The following is a 16,647-nucleotide window of genomic DNA, read 5'->3' as shown; positions in this document are numbered from 1 at the left end:
AAACATATTAGGCCCTGCCTGGACAGGTAGCTGGTTATAGTGTCATCCCTGATACGTCAAGGTTGTGGGTTCAGTCCCCAGTCAGGGCACATACACACATCAACCAATGAATGCATAAACAGGTGGAACAGCAAATCTTTCTCTCTCCCCCCATTTCCCTTCCTCTCTCTCTCTCTAAATTCAATAAAAAAAAAAAAAAAGAGACATTTTAGGATATGTCATAGGCACATGCATTTTCACATAGTGTAGGTTATGTGATTCTGGATTCTAAACACCATTCAGAACAAAGCTATTGTTATTTAAATCTATGGACTCACCTTTCAGAGAGATATGAACATAACCACTTGTGATTTTGCAGAACTATGTGCATTCATCTATTAGTACTTACACAAAACCATGCCTTACACTCATGTCTATTTACACTGAACTTACCCACTTTTGTCATTTCATTTCCTATTTCCCACAATTTTCAAAAAACTGTGAAGCAGAGATATACTTAGTTCTTTCAGAGTAGTTTGATTTAAAGAAGTAGAAAAAATAACCAGGCTAAATCCTCACTGCTTTTAATGGAAATATAAAATTTTGTCTAAACCAAGGGAGTTTTATTGCCTAGAACATACATATAATCAACATCAGGCTCTGATGGAATGATAGTAATGGACATCTTAGCAGAAGCTCCCAAACTGAGCAACCTGTGCATGTGGGAAGAGATTACTATGCACCAATGAAAGTGATTTAGAGGGTGTCAAAAGGTGTGAATTTGTCTTTCTCTACTATGCACACTAGCATTGCAAGTTGGGGTCAGTTGCTCAACCCTCCATTTCCTCATCTGTACAATGGCAATAATGCTAACAATCTCATATCACATCCCAAAGAATAAATGATTGATATCTATTCAAGTGCAGTATTTAGTGAACTCAACATTTGTGCTCAAATTCTGGCTCTTAACAAAACAAACACCAGGTCTTTTGAAATGGATTTCTCATGATCTATACATGATCAATTATCAATTCACTAGCATTAGGGAATAGGAATTATGTTTGAGATAGTATCACACAACCATTTACAATCCGCTCGGGGTGTGTGCGTTAAATTTAGAAAAATTATGTTTCATGTACAAAACTGTCCTGGAATTTTGAGTGTACAAGTTTGTGATTCTGAGCCATTTGATTAAATTTAACCACAGGAAACTCTTCCAAGTCCTAATGAAGCAGCAATTACATCTAAAAAGGGAGCCAAGCCAAAAAACATCCTTTTCTAATATCTCTCTTACAAACATCAGACTCCAATATATTAGCTCCACGGTTTTCATCTCACTTTTATACCATCTCTCTAAGCTGCTGGAAACATGTTAAACACAAAACAGGGAGTGGTGTACTAGTTAGTCTTTGGTGGGAAAGGTTGGCACCAGTACATGTCTGCGCAAAGACATGTGTGCATGTGTATACACACACAGAGAAACTTAAGTACACAAACACTCCACAAAAGTTTCTTTTAAAGAAAGGTCATTAAAAATTAGGAAACCATACTCACTGACAGAAAAATTGAATTAGACTTCAAAATCAGCCAACAATTTAAAGAACTTTGAAATAAATGTATTTAAGCCCAGCCGGTGTGGCTCAGCAGTTGAGCATCGACCTAGGATCCAGGAGATCAAGGTTCAATTCTCGGTCAGGGCACATGCCTGGGGTGCGGGCTCGATCCCCAGGAGGAGATGCGCAGGAGGCAGCCGATCAATGACTCTCTCATCACTGATGTTTCTGTTTCTCTCTCTCTCTCTCTCTCTCTCTCTCTCTCTCTCTCTCTCTCTCTCTCTCTCTCTCTCCCCCCCCTTCCTTTCTCTGAAATCAATAAAGACATATTTAAAAAAAAATAAATATACTTAAAATTTTAGTTTATAACATAACGTGATAGTTCAAGATTTAGACTAGGTAAAACAGACTTTTAAGAAAGTTAAAATTACCTTTTCATTTAGAAATGAAAGCTTTTTTGTGTGTGTGCGCCTCTAAAGAAACCCGTAAGACTTTGAAAATTACACCACCTCCTTAAAATATACAAATACTCACAATTTTAATGAATGTATCATTACTAAGATAAATTAAACTTTTTCAATAATTAAAGAAGTCAGTGATCAACACAGCCTGGACAAAGAAAGCACTTTATACTATTTCCAGGTTTTCAACAGCACACTCAGCCCATGCGATGGGGACTTCAGCATCACAATGCAGCAATCCTGTGATGCAGGCGACACAGAAATAATGTCAAAGGCAATTCTTCACATTTGGATCTCACCACATCAAGTGCAAATAGTGAACTTAAACATGAAAATACAATTTGCTCCTTCTAAAGTATACACTTTTATCCCTTGCAAAAAACCACATTTGTTTCCACCGCCTCAAGGTACAGGGGATGGCATCTATCACGAGTGCAGAGAATGTCTGAAGGACTGAGAAGCAATCTTTTCATAATGCTGCTTTTGGTGAGGAAGTGGAGTTATGAGTTACTCAAAATTCATAAAGATTATTAAGTTTACATCCTCACAGAAGACCCGCAACCATGGTATCTCTCCGCTGTCAGCATCCCAGCCCAGGACTATTGAGAATCTGTCTCTGGTTCAGGATACTCATCCGTTTTGTGGCATTAGTGTTCCACTGCATAAAATAAAGGTTCTGTCCCATTCAAAACACAGAACTAACAAGAGCAGAAAGAAGCAAATTGCTGCCCGTGGAACGAGGCTACAATATCTCCAATGAATTTGGGGTAGTCGTTCTATCGATATTCCTTTGTGTAAGTAATTTTAACAGGTAAGTTTCGATTGCAGCAAGTTTACTCTAGGCTATCAGCTCGTGTCTGTGCCTGCTGGGCTATATTAATGATTATCCTGCCCCTCAATGCCCTCAGCCATGACCTACAGGGCACCCAACCCCTTCTGGTAAGGAAGCTTCCTAAACAACAGTAAGCTTTCCTGCGTGATGAATTCCAACCTCGCAGCTCATCTAAACTGAGCCTATGGGCTTCGTGGTTTTCCTTCTTACTCTTCACGTAGGTCTATGGGAAGTTATGAAACATATTTTTCTAGTCCTCCCAGGAGCAAGGCCAGGTTCACAGTTTGACCTCAGAAACGCAGCTGTCCTGCAAAGCCAGACAGCCTGATAGAACTGAGTATTAGTGTTCCCTGCCTGGCCTAACGCAAACCATAACACGCAGCACGGAGCAATGTTACTTATGGGAAAAGACGGGCAGTGGATCAGTGGAAGAAAAATAATGGGATTTAATCACATAAAAATATCACAGGCACACAGCTCCTTTTCAACAGCCTGCTCTCCTCAGGTGAAGGCACAATATTCTTATGAAACTAACTACTTATAATTTATAACAGAGCGGTCTTACTAGACATTTTGATGGGATGGAGTTATAGGATTCTGGACACACCCAGAAATTCTCCTTCCCATCATGTCAATATTCCCCCAGGGCTTGATTTTAAACAAACAGACAAAAATATCTATCTATGCCTTGGACAGATGTCTGAGATGTGTGAGGCTGGATCCCAGGAACAGTGCAGGATCATGTGAAAGACTGTCACAGACTAATTAAGGACACTGCTGCCGAAAAAGGAAGGCTGACCCAGCAGTCTTATTTACACAATTTCCAGCCAGAGGGCTATGAAGTGGAGCCCCAGTGGGGGCATTTCTATCTGAAACCCAAGGGCACCTGCATTAAGGAAACTGGTGTAAATGAATCCCTTTGCTCCATGACAGAAGAAAAGACTCCAATACTTCAATTATCTTGGTGTGGAATATGTGTGCCGACCTTCTTGGACTCCACATCACAAGACACAGCTACTTCTTTTTTATTATGATGATTATTTGCATTTCACTGTGCATTCCATTAAAAGGAGGACATTTTGAGGCAAGAAGGGTAAGCTCTTTAGACAGAAGGTAGTGATTCAAAAATTGCAAAACTTCAGCTTTCAAAAATAGCCTAAGTGACCTCTTGCAGTACTCTGACCACTCTGCAGCAAGCAGGAGGCAACCCCTGTGAAGAGCGAATTCTGGCAAAGTTCTCTCTTCACAGATGATGCACAGCTTAAGCTATAATGAGTTTTTGGGTTACAAATGCTGAACACATTAATATTCCTTGATGATAATTATCACAGTATAAGCACCTTTCCCAATGTGAGTAGCATAAAGCAACTGAAGCAGCATTTTTACTACATTTGAAACAAGCTGGAAAATGGGATTTTCTACTCTTGTAACCTGAGGTCAACACACATCAAGCACTGCATATTAACACGCCTATATGTGAACCCTGTAGCACTTCCCCTCCCTTCTGCTTCATGGACACCTTTATCCATCCTTCATTACGAAATTCTTGATAAGAACACATTTGTAATACACATAATTTCAAAACAAAATGTATTCCCCCTCTCATATGAATCCTATGTTTCTTCTTATGAGAATACACATAGCAAATAAGACCAGTAAGCCCTGTTTTACAGATGAGATGTGTCTCTGTGCAGTTGGAATGCATACTGTGGTCACTGGCTGCATATAAAACAGGATGAAAATTAGAATCAAGCAAACAGGCCCCTGGAAGAACCAAACACATTACATACAAATCTGAACAAGCTACCGGCCTTTATCTTTACACCTTCAAAGCTAATAATACTATTAAGCTCTGAAAGGTTTAAATGTGAATTCTAACCCACCAACTTGACGACAGTAATTATGTCAACATCATGTCTATTGGCAATATTTTCACATAAGGAAACCAATTTTCATTCCAGATAAAAAGAACAATTATTGATATTTGGATAATAACTATCAAATATTACAAGAAAAGAACTGAGCAAGATAATCTATTATGCATCACATCAGTGTGTATGTACAATATCTATTATTCAGTATTTGTCATAGCATACCCAAAACAGATGTTGAAAAGACTTACTTACTATACCCCAATTTGATTTGATAATATGCTCTAAACGGAATATAAGTTGATTTTCCCTCACCTCTTTTTCTTCGTTTCCCTCTATTCAGTGAAAAAGAGAAAATGTCTATTATAAAGCTCACCTGATGCTAGGAAAGCTTAAAACAATGACAACGTAAAACTTTCCTTTTATAAAACATGCTAGAAGGCCATTTTAGTCATCTACGGAAATAATCCCAACAGCACTTTGCCTTAACAGTGGCGCAATGAAAGCCAGTTTGGACCCTTAATCCAAAGGGTGTGAAATGACTGAGGCGCAGTGTGGGTGTGAATCTGCGGCACTCATTCGTGCCATGCTGCCCCACACTTCATTTGGAAAACATGCCACGCTACAACTGCTTCGAGTCCTCCACCATCATTTTTACTTATGTGCTGCAAAAATGTCTTCAAATCCCATTTGAATAGATGGCAGGGTTATGAGGGAACCTTTACTAAATATTTAACAGCACTATCGGCTTATTAAATACTATAATGCGAGAGCCATGAAAGCATGATATACGGTGCTTGCCTTTTTTTTAAACTTAATGCTGGTGCTCGTTTTGAACACTCTGCGAGCCCATTCATCAGCAGAATTGATGCATTTTAAAAAGTCCTCATTTACTAGCAGATAAATGTGGTTAAAGAACCTTTTTAGTGTAGAAAGGACTGGAAACCTATTTGGTTTTGCTGTGCAAAATTTGCTTTACTCTGGCTAGGAAAAAACCCTTCAAAACATTTAAAAGGCCATTTTGAAATAATATGCAAAAGCTAAAGGCACACAGTTTCAAGTAAAAGAAAGTCAGTGTATTTTTGGTTCACAGGAATATATACACACCAAAACAAGGCAACAGATTTACAGACAGCTGATAAACTACACATATTCCTCAAATCTGGAAACAGTGTCTCAAATACATATCATATAATGAGATTAATCATTGAGACTGTGGAGCCTGGCAGGGTGTGGCTCAGCGGTTGAGCATCAACCTGGGATCCAGGAGATGGCGGTTCGATTCCCCATCAGGGCACATGCCCGGGCTGCGGCCTTGATCCCCAGTCAGGAGTGTGCAGGAGGCAGCTCATCAATGTCGACTCTCTCATCATTGATGTTTCAACTCTCTCTCTCCCTCTCCCTTCCTCTCTCTGAAGTCAATAAAGATATATTATAAAAAAAAGAAAGAAAAAAAGACTGCTGAGGCATTATTGGCAAGTAACCTCACTTGCAACTATTCACAATTGCTTTTTAAAAATAATGGGTTAATATAATTTTTGCATAAAAAAAGTTCATCGGAAAAATTTTAGCCTATTCCAGTGGGTAAAAAGTAAGAATTCTCTCTGGAAAAAAAAATAGTTCTATTCACAAAGAGATATACTATGGTCTAATTTAAAGAGAACTCCCTGTCCACTGGAGACCTGCAGCGTGAGCATTTATCCTGTAAACACTGTAACAATGATTATCTGTCCTCTTGGTTCTCAGTGGAGACTCTTGCTTTTGCAAATGTCTTGTGGTGACTTACTAAATTCAGGCTATTTCAATTAGTATTACTGCACATTAAAAATTAATTGCATTACTGAGTGGATTAAGGTTTAAATTTCAATTCTACAGTATGTGCACTAGAAATGACAGCTAAAAATCAATGTCCTTTGGCCCACAAACGGAAGTGTGTACGGTCAAATAGCGGGGGACTGGCGTCACTGGCCAACCAGTTTTAAAAGACTTGATAGTTCAATTGAAGGTGTGTCAGCTCTAATTCTAGATTTTAGTTTGAATGCTGCACCGTAGCCCAGGCTTAGAAAAAGAAACAGAACAACAGCTGCACTAACAATTTAGAAAAACAAATGGACACAGGTACTAAAATTATGATATAAAGGGATTAGCAGTCACCCAAAATTCACATATGATTATCCCTAGGTTAAACCTGGTTCATAACTCTATTCAATAAGAACACAAGATGTCTGCCTTAAATCCACACAAATTTTTTTTTTATTAGTTATTGGGTGACAGAAGTTGGTTGGGGGCAGGAAATTGGCTCTTTTGTAAAGAGAAATTACTAATTTATACAATATTCATAATGACTTTATGTTTTAATGAAACCCAAGAAGATATTGAAAATACAAATCTTTTCCTTAAACAGTAATCCCATCGAAGTCCCTTCTGTAAATTACTAAACCTTGTTTTGGGAGAGGGACAGAATCAGTCGATCCTCCTGACTGTAGATCCATAACATTTACGTGAAATGTCTGAAAACAAATCAGTGCACTTTTATTCATAACAAATCTGTTCTTTTAAGAAGGTGAAGATGAAGAGCGTTAGAAATGAAGTCCTCGGAGTAAAGTAGCATCAGTAAAGATGCGCAGAGGCACCAGGATATCTGGGTTTGGAAATGAACGGTGGCTGGTGCGCGCCTAAGAGAAAAACAACAACGATGCCTGCAACGCCCCTCAAGGTCCCCTCTGTGCTGCAAGTGGCCAACAGCAAGTTCGGCAGCAAGAGGGGAAAGGGAATGGGAAGTAACAATAACAATAAAAAGTATCATCTGGTGCAAATGGACCCCAAGGTGCAGTAGCCATCCCCGTGCAACAATCACCCTTCGCTGCAATTTACTGATGCTGCTTCATTACAATGCAGCCCAGGAAGGGTAACGCGCAAAGCGCCGCGGCGGGAAGGGCACGTGCGGCCGGCGGCCGCCGCCGGGGAGCCGGGCCGCGCTGTCCAAAGCCGAGCTGACCTGCAAAAATTAGACAGAGAGATGGAGCACGGACACAGCACCGCGATAAACTGGGAGGGGGTGCGCGAGAGGTAGCGGGCAGGAGGGCTTCCTCAGTGAAATACTAAAGGCATTCCAAATGGTCGGAGTTGAAACATTCTTTGAAGAGGTAACGACTTGGGATTTTGGTCAGAGGAAAAGATAAAGAAAATGATGTTTCCTGTTTGGAAAATATAAACCAGCTCTCGGTTCCCTATTCTTGTTCTCCATAAAGTGAACTTAATGTGTGGCGGTGAACTCGAACTCCGCACGTTCAGGTTGCGATTATTTAAAAGAGAAAATGATCCGTTTTCTGACTCTTGCCTGCTGTAGCTGAAGGTCTTACTTTTCAGCCGGTGCCTGGAAGATGCTGAGGCAATGTGTTACGGGGAAAAAAGAGATTCTTGCTTCACCAAGGATCATTGAGTATGTCATTGCTTAATTCTTGCTCGATGCTCCTCATTAGCATTACTCTCAAGTTTCTGGTTATCATATCCGAAATATTAAGACATAATAACTACGAAGGTGCAGATAATTGGATATTAACCAGAACATACTTGACTGGGCAGGAGGTAGGGCCCTGCTTAAACTAATCCTGAAATATATTAATCACCAATTAATGAAAGTGTTTCAAATTCATTTTCTATTACAGAACACCTCCGAGTGTCTAAGCTTTTTCTAACAAAATGACTTGGAATAACAAGGTAGAAATAAGGAATATGGCCATCCGATGATGGCATAAATTAATTCTTTACAGCCTGTTGTCAGGTAATCATGAAAATACAGTTAAAGCTTGATTACTGTTTTACAAAGTCTGATGGGAAGAACAGGGGACACTTTTCAGTATTTGGAGGCTTTGGTTTAAATTCCAAATGTATCCTTGTAAACGGCAGAGCCATAGGTAAATATTTCATCAGAGCATTGTCATATTATGGCAGTTTTTTGGCCTACACCTCTAGACGCCCAATCTGACAACGGATATACTCTTAAGACATAAAACCAATTAATGGGAGTCAGAGAAGTCCAGCAAAGACATGCTTTGGACATAGGAAAAGGTAAGTAGTAAGAAGTTGATGAATGTATCAAGGGATTAAAAACACTGACTGAAAAGTCACCACCGCTTAGATGGAAATAAAGTAATGCTAAAGAAAAGACAAAAAGGAAGCAGGAAAGGAACAGAGAGAGAAGGTCACGTGCCTGTGCAACCACGTGGCTGTGAGACAGTCCGATACATCACGTTTCCAATGCATTACAGATGTTGTATTAGTTTGGTTGTAAAAGCTCCCACTAAGCTCCAGAGAAAAACTTTTGTGCATATCCACAGAGTTAGGGAAACTGCCAGAAAAATATCATTCATCTTAAAGAAAAAAAATAAAATTTCTAAGTATACTGTCCTCACAGAGGGATTCTAATATCTTTCAATACTTAAAAGGTGTAGGTCCCCATACTCTGAAAAAGACTTACACTTCTATGGCAGACGAAACAAGTTGTTTGGATCAATACAATGTAAGCAAGGGATTCAAGTGACACCATCTCTCTATTTTTCCTGCCTTTATTCCCTTAATCTGATGAAAATGGTAAGAAAACTCCTGTTATCTCAGAGCCGTGTTTCTATTCAGTTGTTTGTTGACTTTCATTTTAATAATTCTTAAATAAGCACTCAGGGCAAACGAACTGAGATATGCAGGCAAGGAGGCCCTTTTATCAACAATTTTGCCATAGAAATACACAAACATTTCAATGGCTCTTCATTAGCAAACAAATCAACAAGTGATATTTTAATGCATGACTTTATTCCCTCTCTGTGGGGACCGTAGTCGAGAGTGTGATGTACAGTACAGAGAAAGGAATCATCAGCCGCAGTGTCCCAGGGCTCCCTCCATTGAGGACTTCGCAGCCTCTGCTTAAAGAGTGCATTTAATTGACTGATAGACAGTAGCTTCTTTGTTCACAGAAGACAGCGAAGTAATGGCAGCTTGAAAATCGTACCATCTACAGGGTCTCCTGAGACTAGTAACAGGGGGATATGTGTCAGGAATAAATAAATAATCTAATTATTAAGCCACTTCCTGTCAAGTTAACTCCAATTTGTTGGCTTTTGAAGGCAACAAAACGAGGCATTTTTCCTCATTATGCTTCTCTTTTTATACCAGTGGTAATCACAGGCGGATTAAAGGGTGCCTGATTGGTTTTTTTGTCAAGGAACTGAGAAGCAGCCAACAGTACAGAAAAACAGAGTTGGGGTTAGAAGAAATTTCATGCTTGTCTCCTTTCCAGCTCCCTAACAGCCCACACGGCTGCCCCATACAGAGCCGCCAGCTGTACAGCAAATGTGCACCCCTCCAACTGAGGCCTACCGGGCCACAGGCGCCATCCTGAGAGCTGTGAGATACCTTGCAATCTTGGCAGGTAGCTACTGCTGTCATAGGCATAATTCTAAAGGTGACCTATGAAACCCCATCAGCTCACCAAATGCAACAATACAAGCCGCTGAAGTTCGACACCCACTCTCCATATTGGCTCCCTTTTCTTTGTTTACTGCTATTAATGGCTCCGAAACTAGGAAATAACCTATGGAAACAGGCCATGAGAGACCTTTTCTTTATACGTGTCTGAAATGATCCTGTAAAAAACAGATTGCGACGCATATGTGTGTAAGGATGTGTGTGAGCAGGGATCTGTGTTTTTATCTACTGCTGATGACTTTCCGTGCCCTCCATTCAGAAATGTGTGGCGAACTTCATTCAGAAACAGATATCCACATTTGATAATGGACGTATCAAACAGCGAGTGAAAAACATCCACTCACGGCGTATTCTACAGCAAGTCAAAGGAGAAAGGAGAGCCAGAGGCCCCGACAATGTTTCTCAGCCAGTCACATGGAATTACCCATCTGACACAGGCTGTCCTCCCTGGTCTCTGTATGGAGCCTAGCAAGGACGGCTGGCACCAGTCACTCTGCTCCAGCGACACGTTCTTCGGAGGCCCCTTTAAGGGCAGCGCGCTCTAAATCACACCGAGAAGCCGAATCTTCAATCTGTCTGTGGGCTCAGAACCCTCAGTCCCCCAGAAAATCAACATCGCGACGAATGTCTAAGAGGCTAAGTTAGGGGCTTGTAAATTAGAAACTCCCCTAACTGCCGGTATGTTTTGTTCTTGTAAAAGCAAAGCTGGTAGGTGCAGGCTAAAATACAAAACAAGGATAAACATTCTGATTTGTCTCTTAACACGAAAATTAAGAGATAAGCTCAAAGGTTTTCTTTAAAAGTTGTTTAAGAAATAAAAATCCATATAACTAAAATGAAAACTGTGTCTTATCCCAAAAAGATGTTTTTTTTAAAGGTTTCTTTTTCTCTTATTTCCTTTTAAATTGGCGTTGTTTGTAGGAAGGCTGAGGGGAAAGGAGCGGTGCTAAGTTCCTGTGGCCCCACTCTGCACTCGGCAAACAGGGTAGCTGTGCTCTGTTTACGCCTCTGCGTGTCCTTTTTGAATACATCTTGAATTTTTGTTAAATTGCGCAGATAATTAAACCCTCTTCATATTTACAGTCTGCTTCATTGGTACCATGAATTCTGTTTTCAGTTACTGTCTGCAAATTCCCTCTCTGAACAATTTCATACTAAGCAATAACACTTCATTTTACATAAGTTTTATCTGATGTCCCCATACAGAGCTGCCAGCTGTACAGCAAATGTGCGGTTCTCAAACTGAGGCCTACCGGGCCACAGGCGCCATCCTGAGATCTATAAGGCACCTTGCTGTCATTGGCAAGCTTTCCCTGCTATCACTGTGACCATCACTCCACACTGCACACAACTTAAAATCATCTGATTATTAGAATTTGTGGCCCACACTCCATTTTATCCTTTATTTAATCTATCCCCAGATCACACATTTGTTTAAATGTTTTGGCTGGTTTACAAATCATGCAGCCATCTGCACAGTAGGTGTGACACCATTTTTTTAGACAAAAGTTACGTTACAAACAAAGATAAAGTCATTTGAAACGCTTTGGTGTTTGTTATTCTGCCTGGTTCACTTGGACCAACTCTAAGAAATAAATAGAATTATCTGTGTAAATCGATGAACATCTATGAAAAACAACACCCAGCAGAACGCCGAGCTTGCTCCATTACCTACGTTAATATCATGACAGCTGAGGAGAGATGACCTGGCCCACTTCTCATCTCTCCTGTACAGATGGCTATTAAAGAGAAAGTATCCCTTTTGTATGGTCCATGTAGAAACCCTTTATGGGCTTTTCAAATAAGCCAGCATTGCCCACATGAGGGTAGCTTTCTGTTACCATTAAACTGCCCAGATTTCATCTTTTTTAATCCAGCTCTTGATGAAATAAGCCAGTATTTCATCATATTTAACACCAACTGCTTGTTTCTTAATTCCCTGAGTTTTGTAAGCAATCAAATGAAGATGACCTAAAAAAAATCTAATAGTCTTCTTGTTTCAAATTAATGTAAACTCCAAAGAACCTGATGACTTTGAGCTTCTAAGAACAGTGCAGGTATATACATATACATTATATATATATATACACACACACACACACACACACACATACACACACACACACACACATATATATATATACCCACAGATATATGCATTATTGCAGATTCATTTCTATTCTTTTTTAAAAACCCACACACAAAACAGCCAATGAACGCTGAGAGTTTAAAGGGCAACACAGCCCTCTATCTTCCTATGCAGAGATCCACATCTTTGGATATTTCCCCTTAAGGCATATAAAATCCAAAACCACTATAGACCTGAAATATTGGTTTTAGCCTATGCTAAAGCAAGAGCACTCAAGCTGAAATGTTTCAGAGGTGATACTGAATGTCACAAAACTATAATGAAGATTAGTCACACAGCACACTATCCACTAAAGAAATGGAAGCAAAAGAATGCCATTTGTGACCTTAGGCATCAAGCAAATTGCAGAATGTGTAAGTGTCACTTGCCACAAAAACAGACTAAAATCCACCACACTGCACAACACTGATTTATGCATTCTTTTTGTTTCAACATTAGTGATATATATCATGTGTAACATAACACACAGCGTACATATCTTCTCATGTGAACTGTAGATGACTTGAATCTTTTCACGGTCTTTTAAAAATCATAACTATCTACAAAACACCGAGTATCAGAAATTTGAATATAAGTAGTCAATATCTTTGCCTCAGTGTTTTCATATTACCTGTCATTTGTAGCCCTAAATTCTAGTTTTGCTTTTCTAAGAAATAAATTTATTTGTTTCCCCCAAATGCTCTAAGCATCACCCTGGGTCCATCTGGGACATGCTTATTAGTGACTGTTCCTGGATTTTCCTTTCTCCCCCCAACAAAACAGGGCACTCAGCCACCTTGGATACAATTTTGCCATTACGACATGTGTCTTTCTGGTCAGGTGAAAAATATGAAGAGATAAAACATTAAGTAAATTTCTAAATCAATTTTTAAAGATAATTCTTGGGTAAATGGTTTGTAGCCATTCCTTTCATATTCTCCACCCAAGAACTTTGAAAGGGAGGGCTGGAAATGGCCACAGCTATACACTGACCACTTGTCCTCCACCGTCCATGACTGTGGCAATCAGCTCCAAGGATAATGGCATTTCTCCCCTTTGATCATTTCTTTGTCAAGCTGACTGGCCTTCGCTGGTGAGTGTACCGCTGGTTGTCTACCACCAGCCGCTCGCAATTTGCTCACTATGTTTCATGAGACAGTTGTTTGTGGCTGTTTGGAACACATTCGTCTCTTTGGGGATTTATGTGCTAGTTGCAATGCCAACCTCTGTAGTGATCGAAATTTCTTTCTAACTAAAATAGATAATTAGAGGCTGGTAATTATTGGTCAAGAATTATCAGAGTGAAAAAATTAAGCTTCTCATAAATAGTTCTTGGCAATGACATCTCTTTATATTATCGCATGCCTAACAGCCCTTTATTCTGAACACTTACAAATTTACTCTACTGCTGTTGAGTCTCATCATTTTATATGAGGCAATCCCTACGCTGGGTTAAACACATTTAAATTCTTTAGTTTCATCTCTATCTGTGCTAAACCACACCAAATAATAATAATAACAGAAACCTCAAAGAAGAAAATAATAAATATTTACTATGCTGATAGAAAGAGACAAGAGAATAATTATTAAAGGACACAACACACAATGACTTCTTTCTGTATTCTAAGGTCAAAAGCCAGTGTAAACTATGTGAAAGGAACAAAGGAAGACAAGAAAAATTTTCTCATCTGTGCAGACTTTGAAAGAGGGAAGCCTTTTCCCCAGGAAAGCTGTTAAAATGTTTTGTAGCTCTTTTTTGTGTGTGTGTAAAGAAGAAAAGAAACCCCTAAATAGTCACTGGTCTGATTTCTTACTGAAACTGTGTCAAAATGCAGTGGAGAGTGAGGTTTTCCTTTTTTCCTTAATAGACATAACTCAAATCCCTAATGCATTTTTATTGAGTAATTATTCCTGCAACTCAGACCATGTGTCCACACCTAGCTGCAAAACGGCACTTAAAGAGCGCGTCTCCAGTATAGACGGGTAGACACATTGCTGGCTTTCCTTTCGCAGGTGTCCCTGGCCAATAGCCTGAGAGCAGCACGTCCAGAAAGAAGCACGGAGGTTGCCTGACATTGCAACTGCATTAAAACACATGTGCTACAGAGAAGCAAATGCAACTGACTTGGTTAAGGAAGGAATTTAAAGTTACACCTCATTGGGTCATCTGCAGACCTCCTTGTTTTCCAGCAAGTGACATAATCCTTCCTTCGGACTGACTGAAATGTAAAGCAAAATCTGTAAACGGACTGTATACCTTCTTAACAAAAAAACGTTAAGAGGATTTCAGATAGCCTCTAATCCCTCTTCCCTGCTAAATGTCTAAGGTGAGATTATTTTTTGATTAGACCAAAAAAACATACACAGATACACAACCTACAAATACCTACCCTCAATGGAGGTATTTTAGTCAACAAAATAAAGCTGCCTGCCTCATTTGAAAGACTAAGTATCACACTGGGATTTTAAAAAAGGATATCATAGCTTTTGTGAGATCCTCCCGTTATAGATTCCCTCTCTCTCTCTCTCTCTCTCTCTCTCTCTCAATATTAACAACAGGAAGGGAGTTTAAGGACTTGGATGCATGGTCAACAGATAGGACAGTTAAGTGGATGCTATTCTTTTGTTTAGGCCTCAAGTGCAAGAGAATTATATATTTTATTATTAAAAATAGCATGAATATTAAATAACTAGGTCCTCTATAAAAAGGAGTAGAATTTACTTCTCTGATGGAAGGTGAATTGTTAAACACTCAGATCCCAAGAGGAAGTGAGTGTTGTATTAATTCACCATAAGGTAGGGGGGAAAGCCTTGGGAAAGCACTAATGATATAAGGAATTTAAAAGGCATACAAAGGGAGGGTGTAACACAATTTAAAAAGAAGGACCAGGACAAACCAATGAATGTTATGGACAAATGATACTAAAATTGGAAAATCAAAAAGTCCTCTCATGCCCAACATTCAAATCAGACTCTACATATACACAAAAACATTAATATTGTGGCAAAAAATATATATTCGATTGGTTTATCAAGGTCCTGAGACAAATAATAAGTTCAGAACCAAAAATAAGTTCACATCAAATACAACAAATCAGAAGCATGAACCATAAAGTTTCACTAAATTTTCCATAAGCTGTAAAAAAATGTTTTCACCGAAGCCCATGTAAAACTGTAGCATAGAAGCAGAATCATGAATGATTGCCATAAATAAACTCTACTCAAAAAACAAAGAGATGGAAAATATTAACATTTATCATTTGTCAAGGAGAATTCTTTTTTTCTAACCTATCCCCCCCTCAAAAAGAAAGCAGTTTTGAATGTTTATGTAGACTTTTTTTGAATCCATAGCAGAAAGAAACTGCAAGAAAACACATTATTCGAATCTCTCTTACATGTTACCATCTTTTAAACATTCAGTAAAGTTGTCAATATTATTCTGTCACATTTAAGAATATACTATTTAATGTACAAGAAATTCACTAATAATAATAGTACTTAAATATGGAAAAATACAGAGATAAAATAATCAATATTTTAGTTGTTATGTGTACGTTCCATTTTGCACAATTAAGCACTTAGTCTTTTATAGGCTATAATCCTCCTAGAGACCCATCATTTGAAAACTATAAAACAAATCCTATTGAAAAACTATTAATCAATTTTCCAACATGCTTTTGAATTTGTCTTTATTAATATCTACAAGAGCCTTAGCAGTTTTGTTATGGCTGGTTTTAGAGATCAGTAATGATAGCTGGAGTAATAACCCTCTACAGAACATTCGTAGAATGCTGCTGGTTAGTGTCTAATAAAATTTGTTTACTCTGAAAACAAGTTCTGAGCCTAACATGTTGAATTTTCTTTCCTGTCTTAGAGTTTGGTAATAGGAGACCTAGGTTAATTATTTTAAATATTATATCACAGTTATTTATGGTAATACAAAAAAACCATGAATTCAGTATGAAATAAAAAATTCTCATAGTATAAAAATACAAACGAGTAACTAAAATAGTATAAAGAAATAGCAATTGTCATTTTACTAGTAGAATAAGATCTGCTTGATAAAGTTTAATTGGTTGGTAAAACTCTTAGTGTTATTACTAAGTGCTTATCAAATTAAAAACATAGGAGGGAACCCCAGAGGAATTACTGGATAATGGGACATTATGAATAAGTGAAAAATTATCCTTTTAGCTCTCATCCATGTGATAAATGCAAAATCCCTGAAAACACTGGCCTAGAGTGACTTCAGAGATCTTTACCCAAACCACTTTTATAAAGATCTATGTAAAATTTGATGGGAAATAAAAAATGATTACTGAATTCTTTACATGATCTATTT

General features: G+C 38.6%; 1 protein-coding gene across 5 annotated transcripts in view; it reads right to left on the bottom strand.

Annotated features, from left to right (window-relative positions):
- ZNF521 (zinc finger protein 521) overlaps positions 1-16,647 on the bottom strand; it is a 272,429-nt gene that overhangs the window by 103,260 nt on the left and 152,522 nt on the right. The window lies entirely within an intron of this gene.

This window comes from Miniopterus schreibersii (assembly GCF_964146895.1).
Source record: "Miniopterus schreibersii genome assembly, chromosome: 10".
Lineage (NCBI taxonomy): Eukaryota > Metazoa > Chordata > Mammalia > Chiroptera > Miniopteridae > Miniopterus > Miniopterus schreibersii.
The sequence above is the reverse complement of the archived record's forward strand: the minus strand, read 5'-3'. Positions and strand labels throughout refer to the sequence as shown.